The 15,676-nt window shown below is 46.8% G+C and overlaps 1 protein-coding gene across 5 annotated transcripts in view; it reads left to right on the top strand.

The window, feature by feature from the left end:
• The window catches only part of FARS2 (phenylalanyl-tRNA synthetase 2, mitochondrial), a 305,489-nt gene that overhangs the window by 255,017 nt on the left and 34,796 nt on the right, over nucleotides 1–15,676 (top strand). The gene's annotated exons all lie outside the window — the stretch shown is intronic.

Raw genomic sequence — 15,676 nt, 5'->3', positions numbered from 1 at the left:
AGGAAACTAGTCATCATTTCGTCCACCAATAAGAAAAGATGACCAGGATATATTGAAAGAACCAAGTCTTGCATAATTCTGTAGATGATTATCCCCTTTTCTGTTTTTAATAGACATATAGACTTCTCTTGGAGAGGGAAATGGCAGCCCACTCCAGGATCCTTGCCTGGGAAATCCATGGACAGAGGAGCCTGGCGGGCTACAGTCCATGGGGTCACAAGGAGTTGAACATGACTGAGCATCTAACATTTTCACACTTTGACTTTCATAGACTTCTCTATGCCTAGAAAACATCTAAAAAGATACAAAGGTAGCTGCAACCCAGTGTTATCTCTGCAGCAGGGCACTGGGATTGGGGATATCTTCTGTTCTTCAGTTCATAACCCCCTTCTGTATAATTTTAATTTTTTTACTATGAGCATATATTATTTTTATAATAAAACAGTAATTTTAAAACCCAGGGTGGAAGACATTCATTTATTAGGGCTCCCTTTGCCAGAAACAGCCTATATAAATGGATCAGCCCCTGTTGACAGAACTTACCCCACCATCGAGAACAGGTATCAACGACTTAACAAACAGTGAAGGTAATAAAAATTTCAGGAAAACCGACTAGAATCTCTTGGGGGATAAGTCTCTGCCTAGATGAGTTTTTCAGCCCAGTAGAAATAGGAAAAAATATTTGGGGAGGAAAGACACTTTCTGAGTTGTCATCTAATGCCATGCATTTTATTTTTATTTTTTTCTTTTGAACTTTTTATTTTGTATAGCCAATTAACAATGTGATGATAGTTTCTGGTGAACAGGGAAGGGACTCTGCCTTCTGTGTACATCAATGCCATGTTTTCCTGTCAGCCAAAGTGGCACATTTATTGTCAAAATTTGGAAAATGCCAATTAGCTCAAAGAAAAAAATGTAATCTCACATTGGCTTTATTTTGGGACTTCCCAGGTGGCTCAGCTGTAAGAGTCTGCCTGCCATGCAGGAGAAATAAGAGACATGAGTTCGATCCCTGGGTAGGGAAGATCTCCCGGAGGAGGGCATGGCAACCGACTCCAGTATTCTTGCCTGGGGAATCCCAAGGACAGAGGAGCCTGGTGAGCCACAGTCCGTGGGGTTGCAAAGAGTTGGACATGACTAAAGTGACTTAGCATGCACACACACAGGCTTTTTTACTGTTACCATGCAGTGCTCAGTCGTGTCTGAGTTTTTTTGACCCCATGGACTGTAGCCCGCCAGGCTCCTCTGTCCATGAGATTCTCCAGGCAAGAACACCAGAGTGGGCTGCCATTTCCCCCTTCAGGGGCTCTTCCCAGCTCAGGGATGGAACCTGTGTGTCCTGCATTGCAGACAGATTCTTTACCTGCTGAGCCATCAGGGAAACCCTCGGCCTATAAATTTAGACCCAGAGAACAATTCCAAGATTATATCTAAACAAAAAGCTGGACTGAGGACTGATTAGAATGAATTTTGAGATTTTTTTTTGAAACTTTCATGAGAGGTGAAGGAAGCTGACTGATGGGTGGAAAGTTAAAAGGTGGCTGTCTGAGGGAAGAACTAAAAGCATTCTTTGTAAAGTATTCCAATTTCCAGCCAAAATAGGTTCACATTTCCCGCGAGAGGGAGTCCTGAAGCAAGTTGCAAAAACTGTAGAAATGAAAAGACATCGAAGTCTGTCCTGCAAATGAGAAGTCTGGGTTTGTTTATTCATTAATTGAATTTAAAAATATTTATCGAATACCCGATGCGGTACTCTTTCTACTCCTGAGTATTTTCGTAGGACACTGCTTATTATTCACTTGAGAAGCCGTCTGACTTTCAATAAACAAAGACAAACCATGAGATACACGGGAAGCTGATGATTGGCCTTTAAAACCAGGAGATACACGGGAAGCTGATGATTGGCCTTTGAAACCATGAGATACACGGGAAGCTGATGATTGGCCTTTCAAACCATGAGATACACGGAAGCTGATGATTGGCCTTTCAAACCATGAGATACACGGAAGCTGATGATTGGCCTTTCAAACCGTGAGATACGCGGGAAGCTGATGATTGGCCTTTGAAACCATGAGATACACGGAAGCTGATGATTGGCCTTTGAAACCATGAGATTCGCGGGAAGCTGATGATTGGCCTTTGAAACCATGAGATACGCGGGAAGCTGATGATTGGCCTTTGAAGTGCTTTCAGGTCATTATTTTCATACTGTGTTCACACAGGACCTGATTTACGTTCATTTGCAGCCTTCAAATATCTAATTTCAGGCAAAGCTTGGCCAAGTGACATAGGCGGCCTCTGAACTGTCTTTGGCTGGATGTGAAGTGAGAGGTCGGGGAAGAATCTCAAACTACATCTCAGCTTAAAAGCAACACTTATTTTTTTAATTAAAAAATCATCTGATATCATTTGAACCTTCTTAACAATAGATTTGTGTCTTAACAATAGATTAGTTAAAACTCTGGGTGTGGAAAAGAGGCTTGGAAGGAGTCTGGATGGAGCAGAGAGCAGAGGTGGAAACCAAGTAACAGTGTCTGGGCCTGCCCCGCCACCATGCGGGGCTGAGGGAGGAGAGACAGCCCCTGGCCAGGAGCACTTCCTGCAGAAGCATCTTATTCACAAGGAGCACTTCCGGGGCTGAGGAGCCCCTTCTGAGCCGTGGGCCTTGTGAAGCGTCCCCCGAAGCCCTGTGGGTCACGTGAGTCACCAGGACCACACTCCCAGCCTCACTGGAACTCGGGCAGCTCATCAGCAGGCTCACCAGCCACTGGGAGCCTCCAGTCACCTCTACCAGCCTCCTGGGACTGGCCCCCGGGGAGGATGGCCATCGGTCGGTGTATCAGTCGAGACTGCGTGCATGCTGAGTCACTCAGTCCTGTTCGACTCTTTGCGGCCCTATGGACTGTAGCCCGCCAGGCTCCTCTGTCCGTAGGATTTCTCAGGCAGGAGGAGATTGTCCCAACCCAAGGATTGAACCCAAGCCTCCTACATCTCCTGCATTGGCAGATGGCTTCTTTACCACTGAGCCACCTGTGAAGCCCCTCATCAGTCAAGATTAGCCAGGTCAAGTCTACACTGGCAGATAATGTAAAAAACACCAGTTACCAGGAGTGCATTTCTCACTCCACCTGTCTGCCTGTCCACATTGCAGACACATGGTCACTGCAAGAGGGCAGGCACAGCAGTGCCCCACGTGCCTGGAAGGAGAGGGGAAGGGGTGGGCATGGGGAAGGGGTGGGCGTGGGGCAGCACAGTCTGCCTACAGAACTCTGGCACTCCTTCCCATGCTGTGTTTCAGTTCCTCAGACTTCAGGGAGGGACCACGCACTGAAGTAGACACTTTGTTTTTTTTCCCTAAGTATGAGATATTACTAATAGCATTCAATTGATTTTTTTAAGTTTAATTTTATAATGGTGTATAGTTAGGTTTACAATGATGTGTTACTTCCAGGTGTATGGCACAGTGATAATTCAGTACCCGTACAGCATCGATTCTCTTTTCAAATTCTTTTCCCCTTTAGGTTATTATAGATTATTGAGCCGCGTTCCGTGTGCTATACGGTAGGTCCTTGTTGGCAATCTGTTTTAAATATAGTAAAGTAGACTCGATTTTCGTGGTCTTTGAGTGCCTAGTAGAGCTTTTTACAAGTGCACCCTGGAACAGCAGCCCCTGCGGGGCGGTAATGAGTAAGACAGGGAGTGACTTGTCTGGAGGATCCATTCTGACTTGTCTGACCCCCTCTCAGCCTGATCCCCTACTCCTTGCCTCCACTTTGAGTCTGCTTATGCCCAGGGCTGTTTGGTTCATCTTTACAAAGCTCAGCTTTGATGATGTCACCCCCGCACACAGAAATTTGTGCTGGTTTCCTACTGTCTCTTGTTCCGCCAAGAGAACAAGAGACAGTCGTTGTTCAGGAGGACCAACCCCACGTCCAAGGAGCTGTGGCTGTGCGGGCACAGGAGGGCCTAGAGGAGCTATCCCACGTTGAAGGTCAGGAAGGGCAGCGGTGAGGAGATGCCCCTCGCCCAAGGTAAGGAACAATGGCTGCACTTTGCTGGAGCAGCCATGAAGAGACACCCCACGCCCAAGGTACGAGAAACACAAGTAAGACGGTAGGTGTTGCAAGAGGGCATCAGAGGGCAAACACACTGAAACCATACTCACAGAAAACTAGTCAGTCTAATCACACTAGGACCACAGCCTTGTCTAACTCAATGAAACTAAGCCATGCCCGTGGGGCAACCCAAGATGGGCGGGTCATGGTGGAGAGATATGACAGAATGTGGTCCACTGGAGAAGGGAATGGCGAACCACTTCAGTATTCTTGCCTTGAGAACCCCATGAACAGTATGAAAAGGCAAAATGATAGGATACTGAAAGAGAAACTCCCCAGGTCAGTAGGTGCCCAATATGCTACTGGAAATCAGTGGAGAAATAACTCCAGAAAGAATGAAGGGATGGAGCCAAAGCAAAAAGAATACCCAGCTGTGGATGTGACTGGTGATAGAAGCAAGGTCCAATGCTGTAAAGAGCAATATTGCATAGGAACCCGGAATGTCAGGTCCATGAATCAAGGCAAATTGGAAGTGGTCAAACAAGAGATGGGAAGACTGAATGTCAACATTCTAGGAATCAGCGAACTGAAATGGACTGGAATGGGTGAATTTAACTCAGATGACCATGATATCTACTACTGCAGGCAGGAATCCCTCAGAAGAAATGGAGTGGCCATCATGGTCAACAAAAGAGTCCGAAATGCAGTACTTGGATGCAATTTCAAAAATGACAGAATGATCTCTGTTCGTTTCCAAGGCAAACCATTCAATATCACAGTAATCCAAGTCTATGCCCCAACCAGTAACGCTGAAGAAGCTGAAGTTGAACGGTTCTATGAAGACCTACAAGACCTTTTAGAACTAACACCCCAAAAAGATGTCCTTTTCATTATAGGGGACTGGAATGCAAAAGTAGGAAGTCAAGAAACACCTGGAGTAACAGGCAAATTTGGCCTTGGAATACGGAATGAAGCAGGGCAAAGACTAATAGAGTTTTGCCAAGAAAATGCACTGGTCATAACAAACACCCTCTTCCAACAACACAAGAGAAGACTCTATACATGGAGATCACCAGATGGTCAACACCGAAATCAGATTGATTATATTCTTTGCAGCGAAAGATGTAGAAGCTCTGTACAGTCAGCAAAAACAAGACCAGGAGCTGACTGTGGCTCAGACCATGAACTCCTTATTGCCAAATTCAGACTTAAGTGGAAGAAAGTAGGGAAAACCACTAGACCATTCAGGTATGACCTAAATCAAATCCCTTATGATTATACAGTGGAAGTGAGAAATAGATTTAAGGGCCTAGATCTGATAAGAGTGCCTGATGAACTATGGAATGAAGTTCGTGACATTGTACAGGAGACAGGGATCAAGACCATCCCCATGGAAAAGAAATGCAAAAAAGCAAAATGGCTGTCTGGGGAGGCCTTACAAATAGCTGTGAAAAGAAGAGAAGCGAAAAGCAAAGGAGAAAAGGAAAGATATAAGAATCTGAATGCAGAGTTCCAAAGAATAGCAAGAAGAGATAAGAAAGCCTTCTTCAGTGATCAATGCAAAGAAATAGAGGAAAACAACAGAATGGGAAAGACTAGGGATCTCTTCAAGAAAATCAGAGATACCAAAGGAACATTTCATGCAAAGATGAACTCAATAAAGGACAGAAATGGTATGGACCTAACAGAAGCAGAAGATATTAAGAAGAGATGGCAAGAATACACAGAAGAACTGTACAAAAAAGAGCTTCACGACCCAGATAATCACGATGGTGTGATCACTGACCTAGAGCCAGACATCCTGGAATGGGAAGTCAAGTGGGCCTTAGGAAGCATCACTACGAACAAAGCTAGTGGAGGTGATGGAATTCCAGTTGAGCTATTTCAAATCCTGAAAGATGATGCTGTGAAAGTGCTGCACTCAATGTGCCAGCAAATTTGGAAAACTCAGCATTGGCCACAGGACTGGAAAAGGTCAGTTTTCATTCCGATCCCAAAGAAAGGCAATGCCAAAGAATGCTCAAACTACCGCACAATTGCACTCATCTCACACGCTAGAAAAGTAATGCTCAAAATTCTCCAAGCCAGGCTTCAGCAATATGTGAGCCGTGAACTTCCTGATATTCAAGCTGGTTTTAGAAGAGGCAGAGGAACCAGAGATCAAATTGCCAACATCTGCTGGATCATGGAAAAAGCAAGAGAGTTCCAGAAAAACATCTATTTCTGCTTTATTGACTATGCCAAAGCCTTTGACTGTGTGGATCACAATAAACTGTGGAAAATTCTGAAAGAGATGGGAATACCAGACCACCTGATCTGCCTCTTGAGAAATCTGTATGCAGGTCAGGAAGCAACAGTTAGAACTGGACATGGAACAACAGGCTGGTTCCAAATAGGAAAAGGAGTTCGTCAAGGCTGCATATTGTCACCCTGTTTATTTAAGTTATATGCAGAGTATATCATGAGAAACGCTGGACTGGAAGAAACAGAAGCTGGAATCAAGATTGCTGGGAGAAATATCAATAACGTCAGACATGCAGATGACACCACCCTTATGGCAGACAGTGAAGAGGAACTCAAAAGACTCTTGATGAAAGTGAAAGTGGAGAGTGAGAAAGTTGGCTTAAAGCTCAACATTCAGAAAACGAAGATCATGGCATCCGGTCCCACCACTTCATGGGAAATAGATGGGGAAACAGTGGAAACAGTGTCAGACTTTATTTTTCTGGGCTCCAAAATCACTACAGATGGTGATTGCAGCCATGAAATTAAAAGACGCTTACTTCTTGGAAGGAAAGTTATGACCAACCTAGATAGCATATTGAAAAGCAGAGACATTACTTTGCCAACAAAGGTCCGTCTAGTCAAGGCTATGGTTTTTCCTGTGGTCATGTATGGATGTGAGAGTTGGACTGTGAAGAACTTGGCTGAGTGCCAAAGAATTGATGCTTTTGAACTGTGGTGTTGGAGAAGACTCTTGAGAGTCCCTTGGACTGCAAGGAGATGCAACCAGTCCATTCTGAAGGAGATCAGCCCTGGGATTTCTTTGGAAGGAATGATGCTAAAGCTGAAACTCCAGTACTTTGGCCACCTCATGCGAAGAGTTGACTCATTGGAAAAGACTCTGATGCTGGGAGGGATTGGGGGCAGGAGGAGAAGGGGACGACAGAGGATGAGATGGCTGGATGGCATCACTGACTTGATGGACGTGAGTCTGAGTGAACTCCGGGAGTTGGTGATGGACAGGGAGGCCTGGCGTGCTTCGATTCATGGGGTTGCAAAGAGTTGGACACGACTGAGCGACTGATCTGATCTGATCTGATCTGATCTTGTTCCGCCGTGTAAACTGGTCCTCTGGCCGGGGCAGCATCCCTGGGTCTTGTTAAAATGCATCTCTGAGGCCCGACCCCAGACCAACTGAATCAGAATCCGCATCTTCACACAATCCTGGGAACTTTGTGTGCCCATTGAAGTTTGAAAAGCTCTTAACTGTGGCCCTGCTTCTCACACTCGGTAACACATTTGAATTACCCAGAGAGACTGAAAGAAGAATTGCTAGGTTTCCAGGTGGGGAGGCAGGTCTCGCACCAAGACTCTTAGAGCTCCCAAGTATCCATGCCGTGCGGCAGATTCTGAGAACCGCACCTGTGCGGGAACCCAGGTAACCTTCACAGCCACCTTTGGGGCCTCCCCAAACCTTTCCAGGGCTGTTTCTACTCAACTGTGCCAGACTGAACTCTGACGCGCCAATGCACCCTGTGCTTTTGAGAAAGTGCAGGTTTCACCCGTTCCCAGCAGTCACCAGGACTCTGTAGACAACTGGAAAGGGTGCAGGGCACCACGTCTGAATTTCTCTTTTGAAGATGCCATGACTGCAAGTCACAGGGATACAAATCCGCCCATTTACTAAACTGTACATTTAAAGTATTTCCCAGACTGATGGAATTTCAGACTTGATGTCCCCAGACAGAAGGTTGTTTTACCCTGGTTCCTTCTTTGTTCTATTTTTTACTGAATGTCAGATCTAGAGTAGATAACGGAATGAATGTGGTTGATTTCATTTAGTTAACTTTTGGGATTACAAAAGTTAACTAAATGGGAGGGATCTTTTTAAAATTTTTGCTGCAGTAGCCATGGTAATCTGCTGTCAAGATTCCCGCTGCTCACTGCACTCGTGGTGGGGGACACATATTGTCAAATAAAGACCCTCCACGTCTCTGATAACTTTCCCAAAGAAGTGAGATGTCAGAGACACAGGCGCCTGCAGGGTCCACTGACGCCCGCTTCTGTCGGGGGCCGGGCAGAGACCTTGCTCCTGTGAGTGAAGTCCCCGCTCCCGTGGGGACTTGCTCCTGTGAGCGGAGACTCTATTACTGTGGGCGGAGACTCTATTCTATGTGGGCGGGGTCTCTGCTTCTGTGGGCGGAGACTCTATTTCTGTGGGCGGGGTCCTCGTTCCCATGGGCGGAGTCTCTACGCCCGTGGGGAGGGTCTCTGCTCCCGTGGGTGGAGTCCCCGCTCCCGTGGGTGGAGTGTTTTCCTTCTCACATGGCTTCCAAAGAGCATGAACACACTACTTCCTGCTTCTGCTTGAGCAAGGTGTGCATTTTCAACAGGACGTATATGGGCCCAACAAGCGGCAATTGCTCTTTTTCCATGAACATTAAATGAGATCCAGGGCCTGAGAAACCTGCAGCGAAACCTGCAGCGAAGCCTGCAGCGAAGGCCAGGAGGCTCCCTGGGACTTGGTGGCCAAGGCAGACAGGTGGGCCGCCAGCCTGTGGCCATCTGCGGGGGTATCGTGGGGGATGGACCTGTCACCAGAGCCTGGGGTCCTCTCGTCCATCAGGGTGACCTGCTCAGGCCTGCCTATTCCCAGCTCTAGGAAGGCCAGGGGTTAGTGTGTGTGCTGTGTGCTCAGTCGTGTCTGACTCTGCGACCCCATGGGCTGCAGCCCTCCAGGCTCCTCTGTTCGTGGGATTCTCCAGGCAAGAATACTAGAGGGGGTTCCCAGGGGGTCTTCCCGACCCAGGGACTGAACCCATATCTCCCATGTCTCCTGCACTGCAGGCAGATTCTTTACCACTAGTGTGACCTGGGAAGCCAGGGTTAGTGTCAGTCGCCTCCTCCTGTGAATACGGAGCGTGATTGTAGACGTGGAGCTGCATGCACCTCTAGCTGGGCTCCGGGAACCAGACACTGCATGCACACAGCAGCATCTGGTGGGGGATGCAGAGTGGAGGCGTCTTACGAGCCTTTTGGAACCAGATGGGTTCTTTGCAGCATTTTTTAAAAACATTTATTTTATTGACGTGTGGTTGAGTTACAACGTTGTATTTATTTCTGCTGTACGGCATAGTGATTCTTTTATACAGATGTATACATTGCTTTTCATATTGTTTTCCACTACGGTTTATTCCAGGATACTGACTATAGTTCCCTGTGCTTTACAATAGGGCCTTGTTGTTTATCCAGCCTATATATAATAATTTGCATCTGCTCATCCCAAACTCCCAATCCTTCCCTTCCCAACCCCCTCCCCCTTGGCGACAGCAACTCTGTTCTTTCTGTACAGACAGTTATTTAAGCACTGGCGTCAAGACCCGACACGTCTGGTCCTGGCAGGAATTTGGTGTCTCTTTTCCTCTGGCACCGTCCCTAAAAGAGCAGTAGAAATGAGGCAGAAATGTCATTAAGTGAGATAAATGAAAAGCAGAGAGCGGTTAACTTGATGTCAACTTGAAGATAACAGGAGTGAATACAAGGCTGATTGCGATGCTCAGTGTGTTCCAGCAAGAGCTTTTTATTAGTAGGAGTTTTGTGCTTTAATGGGACACCCATGGTGTGTGTTGAGTGCTGTCTACTGTGCAAAGCTGGGTGTGATACTCTTTTATCAGGGATCTAGAAGTTTCCGCTCTGGATGTTCATTCCACCCTGCATCCCTGAGCTCCCTCCACACCAAAAGATGCTACATAGGCACAGGCTTCTGGCCTCCGCTGCTTCTGGTCTCCGCTGCTTCCGGGGTCCCCCGGACCCTTTGTCCTTCCTCGTGTGGACCCTGTACCTCTAATCTGGTGCCCTCTCGCCCTCTACTCACTGCCTCTCTGGGAATGTCTGTGTCATCTCTCCTGGTGGAGCTTTAAAAACACAATGCCAGGGGACGTCCTTGGTGGCTCAGTAGTAAAGAGTCCACCTGCCAGTACAGGAGACACGGGTTCCATCCCTGCTCCAGGAAGATCCCACATGCCTCAAAACAGCTAAGCCTGTGCACAACAACTCCTGAGCCTGTGCTCCAGAGCCAGGGACCCGCAAGTACTGAGCCCACGTGCTGCGACTGCTGAAGCCCGCACACCTAGAAAGATGTAGATGGTCAGAAAGAGAAGACACCGCAGTGAGAAAGGAGCACCACAGCTAGAGAGTAGTCCCCGCTCTCTGCTACTAGAAAAAAGCTCTCACAGCAACGAAGACTCAGCACAGCCAAAAATCAAATAAGTAAATAAAATTATATATATACACATAGAGAAACACAATGCCAGGTCCTCCTTCCTGCAGTGGATGGGGTGATCAGAGTTTAAAAGCATGTCAGCACTGCAGAGACGGGGCAGCCCTTTGGCCCTGCGCCCCCAGGGTGCAGAGTTCGGGCACGGCTCCTGCCCAGCCGAGTGGCGGCCCCAGAGAAGCGAGCATAAGAGCTCAGCTCTGTCTTGTTCTGCCGTGTCTTTCAAAGCCCTGCCGTTGAGTCCATGTGTTTCAGTCTCTTCTTGGCTGATCGCCTCATGCAGTTGATAGATAGCAGTACAACCACACGAAAATTTTAAATCTGTTTTGGAGCAAACTCCGATGGGAGAAAAGGCTGTTCTGTGCCGAGAGCACATGTGAGCGAATAAATCCCATTGTGTGCGTGTGTGTCTGAACGGCGCTTCCAGAGTGCCATTTATAAAATATTTATAGCAGCTTTACTGATTTCGGTTCATGCAGAGCTCTTTGTGACTGAAAAGGAGCCAGAGCCCTTTGCTGATTTAGGAGGTGGTTTGCGGGGCCGTAGGAGCGGGATCCAGGGCAGACGCCGTGCTAGTGAAGAGTCCAGGGTTAAGAGGAGCAGAGGGATGCAGCCGCCTCTAGGCTGGGCACAGCTGAACACCAGAGGCACCTCCCAAGAAAGGGGTCGGAGGCTCACCTGGGGGCCTCTCTCCTTTGCTCTCCCCATGTCTGTGGCCATCAGGTGGGGGGGTCAGCCTTCCAGCATGGAGTTGACTGATGTAGCTAAAATTGGTTTCCTTACATCTCTAGCTGCTCTTCCTAAATCCTCATCTGTAACTTGAAGCCAAGTAGAAAACTGACTCCCTCACTCACCAAGAATAGAACCCTTGGAACAACAAGCTCATTCAGGAGAATCAGACAATATCTGTGCAGTTGCTAAGTCATGTCCGACTCTTTGCGACCCCCATGGACTGTAGCCCGCCAGGCTCCTCTGTCCATGGGATTCTCCAGGCAAGAATACTGGAGTGGGTTGCCATTTCATCCTCCAGGGGATCATCCTGACCCAGGATCGAACCCACCTCTCCTGCCTTGGCAGGCAGGTTCTTTATCAGTGAGCCACGAGCGAAGCCCCTGAACCTGAGTTTGTTTATGTGTTGCATGTGTAATCATTTGTATTGTTTTTAAATTGCACGTAAGAGATACCATCGCAGATGGCAACGGCACCCCACTCCAGCACTCTTGCCTGAAAATCCCATGGACGGAGGAGCTTGGCAGGCTGCAGTCCATGGGGTCGCTGAGGGTGGGACACAACTGAGCGACTTCACTCTCACTTTCCACTTTCATGCATTGGAGAAGGAAATGGCAACCCACTCCAGTGTTCTTGCCTGGAGAATCCCAGGGACGGGGGAGCCTGGTGGGCTGCCGTCTATGGGGTCGCAAAGAGTCGGACACAACTGAAGTGACTTAGCAGCAGGAGTAGCAAGAGATACCTTACAGTATCATACAAGTCTCTTCTCCACTCTTCTTCTATACTCAGACAGAGTAAGAAGGACAAAGCTGAGGAAGCATCTGGAAAAGTCAGGAAGGTTCTGGGAGCATCTACTCAGTGTCCATTATCACTGTGGTTTCTGACGGAGATGCTGAAGAGATAGATGCTCCTGAAAGGGCTGATATGAAGGGAAAACAAACAGCAGTTTAGAATAATGGAAGTCCGCTGTTTCTTGAGCATTTTATATGTTCCTGCACTGCACCATGGGCTGTAAATGTGTGGCCCTCATGTCATCCATATAAACCTGTAGTACCCCCATTTTACATTTAGGGAAACTGAAGTTCAAAGAAGTTAAATGTCTTGCCAAGGTTGTACATGCACACATGCAGGTTAAAATTTTAAATGTTATATTGTAAGTAATTAAGACATGCTTAAATTTGTCTTAATTCATTTAGACATAATCATGAAACCATTACATGTTCACAAAAATCACACATGTGTATGAAAAATAACTGAAAATTTAATGAAAGGAATCTCAGTGGTTTACATACTTTCTTTTTTTGTTTTTTGGGCTGAGCCACGGGGCCTACGGGATCTTAGTTCCCTGACCAGGGATCAAACCTGGGCCCGCGGCAGTGAGCGCTCCGATTCCTAATCACTGGGCCGCCAGGAAGTTCCCAGTTTACACTTTTTTCAAATCTCTTTCGTGTCCCTGCCTTAGTAGAGAGAGTTGGCTTCTTGTATCAGCTTCTGTGTTCAGTCTGGTGCTCTCACTTGTTTTGGCTGAAGTATATGGAGGATTCGACTTTGCCACAGATATGCTATTGAAAAAGAGAGATGCGTTTTAATCTCCTTTGGATTGTCTTCTTTGATATTACGCCAAAAGTCAGCAATGGTAGTTCCTTAAAAGTGAGCTGCACGGAGGGATATGAAACCCTGTCGATGAACTTCTTTGTTAGTTACCTTAAAACCCGTCAGTCCATCTCACAGTCTAATGGATCTTTCACACACGCATGCTTTTTTGACACTTAGGAGAGGCACTTGGAAAATATCAGTTTACTGAGTTATGCAGCTGCTTCCAAGTTGACACCTTTCATTATCCAAGATCAAAAAACATCATGTTCACTAATATCACCACAAATCTCGTCAGAAACATCTTAAGTGTTGGGAGGCATTGGCAGAAATAAGTTATCCAAAATTCAGATTTTCACTTGAAAGCTTGCAGTTTATCTTTGGCTTAAAAAAAAAAAAAAAAAAAAACAAAACCACTGTCAGTTCTTGAAGCAGCAGGCTCACTGCGTTCTTCTGAGAAAATCCCACCATCATGTGTCTGCAGTTCTCTCACCTGAAATTGCTTTTCCAGGAAGAAAAGTGCCTGCAGCTCAGTCACAGAAGTGCTTTTCCTTGACACGACCCTTGTGCGTCAGCATGTAGCAGGAATGCTCCGTGTCCCCGAACAGTCGCACAGAGTACACAAGCCTGGTGCGCCCTGGAGGGACAAAGTCAGTAAAGGTGAAGCTTCAGTGGAACCAGATTGAGGTTTTTCCTGCAAGTGCGAGATGGTGAAACCTTCCGTGAACACCAGCATAGTTGATGCCGCTCCTGGGATCTGTGTTAAGGCACAAGGAGTCTTCTCCTCGTGTGCCTTTGCACCGATGTTTTAAAAGTCTGCACACGGGCTTCCCTGGTAGCCCAGAGCTAAAGAATCCATCTGCCGATGCAATAGACACAGGTTCGATCCCTGATCTGGGAGGATCCCCCACAATTAAGACCTTGCACCACAGCAGTTAAGCCTGTGCTCTAGAGCCCGGGAGCCACAACTACTGAGCTCACGTACCCGTTCAGCTCAGGTCAGGTCAGTTCCGTTGCTCAGTCGTGTCCGACTCTCTGCGACTCCATGGACTGCAGCACGCCAGGCCTCCCTGTCCATTGCCAGCTCCCGGAGTTTACTCAAACTCATGTCCATTGAGTCGGTGATGCCATCCAACCATCTCATCCTCTGTTGTCCCCTTCTCCTCCTGCCCTCAATCTTTCTCAGCATCAGGGTCTTTTCCAATGAGTCAGCTCTTCGCATCAGGTGGCCAGAGTATTGGAGTTTCGGCTTTAGCATCAGTCTTCCCAGTGAATATTCAGGACTGATTTCCTTTAAAATGGACTGGTTGGATCTCCTTGCAGTCCAAGGGACTCTCAAGAGTCTTCTCCAACACCACAGTTCAAAAGCATCAATTCTTTGGTGCTCAGCTTTCTTTATAGTCCAACTCTCACATCCATACATGACCACTGGAAAAACCATAGCCTTGACTAGACGGACCTTTGTTGGCAAAGTCATGTCTCTGCTTTTTAATATGCTGTCTAGGTTGGTCTTAGCTTTTCTTCCAAGGAGTAAGTGTCTTTTAATTTCATGGCTGCAATCACCATCTGCAGTGATTTTGGAGCCCAAAAAAATAAAGTCTGTCACCATTTCCACTGTTTCCCTATTTATTTGCCATAAAATGATGGGACCAGATGCCATGATCTTAGTTTTCTGAATGTTGAGCTTTAAGCCAACTTTTTCACTTTCCTCTTTCACTTTGATCAAAAGGCTCTTTAGTTCTTTGCTGTCTGCCATAAGGGTGGTATCATCTGCATATCTGAGGTTATTGATATTTCTCCCGGCAATCTTGATTCCAGCTTGCGCTTCCTCCAGCCCAGCGTTTCTCATGATGTACTCTGCATATAAGTTAAATAAGCAGGGTGACAATAAACAGCCTTGACGTACTCCTTTCCCTATTTGGAACTGGTCTGTTGTTCCACATCCAGTTCTAACCGTTGCTTCCTGACCTGCATACAGGTTTCTCAAGAGGCAGGTCAGGTGGTCTGGTATTCCCATCTCTTTCAGAATTTTCCACAGTTTATTGTGATCCACACAGTCAAAGGCTTTGGCATAGTCAATAAAGCAGAAATAGATTTTTTTTTTTAAACTCTTGCTTTTCAATGATCCAGTGGATGTTGGCGATTTGATGTCTGGTTCGTCTGCCTTTTCTAAAACCAGCTTGAACATCTGGAAGTTCACGGTTCACATACTGCTGAAGCCTGGCTTGAAGAATTTTGAGCATTACGTTACTAGCATGTGAGATGAGTGCAATTGTGCGGTAGTTTGAGCATTCTTTGGCATTGCCTTTCTTTGGGATTGGAATGAAAACTGATCTTTTCCAGTCCTGTGGCCACTGCTGAGTTTTCCAAATTTGCTGGCACATGGAGTGCAGCACTTTCACAGCATCATCTTTCAGGATTTGAAATAGCTCAACTGGAATTCCATCACCTCCACTAGCTTTGTTCGTAGTGATGCTTCCTAAGGCCCACTTGACTTCCCATTCCAGGATGTCTGGCTCTAGGGGAGTGATCATAGCATCGTGATTATCATGTACCCTATAGACCCATGCTTCACAACAAGAGAAGCCCCCGAAATGAGAACCTCGTACACCAAACTAGAGAGTAGCCCGAACAGCAACGAAGACCCAGCACAGCCAAAAGTAAATAAATAATAAATGTCAACACGGTGTAAAGCACACGGAAAGTCTTATATAGTGAAAGTGCTTTTATTTTTGTCCTTATGAACTCCTGAAAGAGTCTCAGGGACCCCCAGAGTCTGCACCAGATACACAGCCGACCT

Source organism: Bos indicus, chromosome 23 (assembly GCF_029378745.1).
Source record: "Bos indicus isolate NIAB-ARS_2022 breed Sahiwal x Tharparkar chromosome 23, NIAB-ARS_B.indTharparkar_mat_pri_1.0, whole genome shotgun sequence".
Classification (NCBI taxonomy): domain Eukaryota; kingdom Metazoa; phylum Chordata; class Mammalia; order Artiodactyla; family Bovidae; genus Bos; species Bos indicus.
The sequence above is the reverse complement of the archived record's forward strand: the minus strand, read 5'-3'. Positions and strand labels throughout refer to the sequence as shown.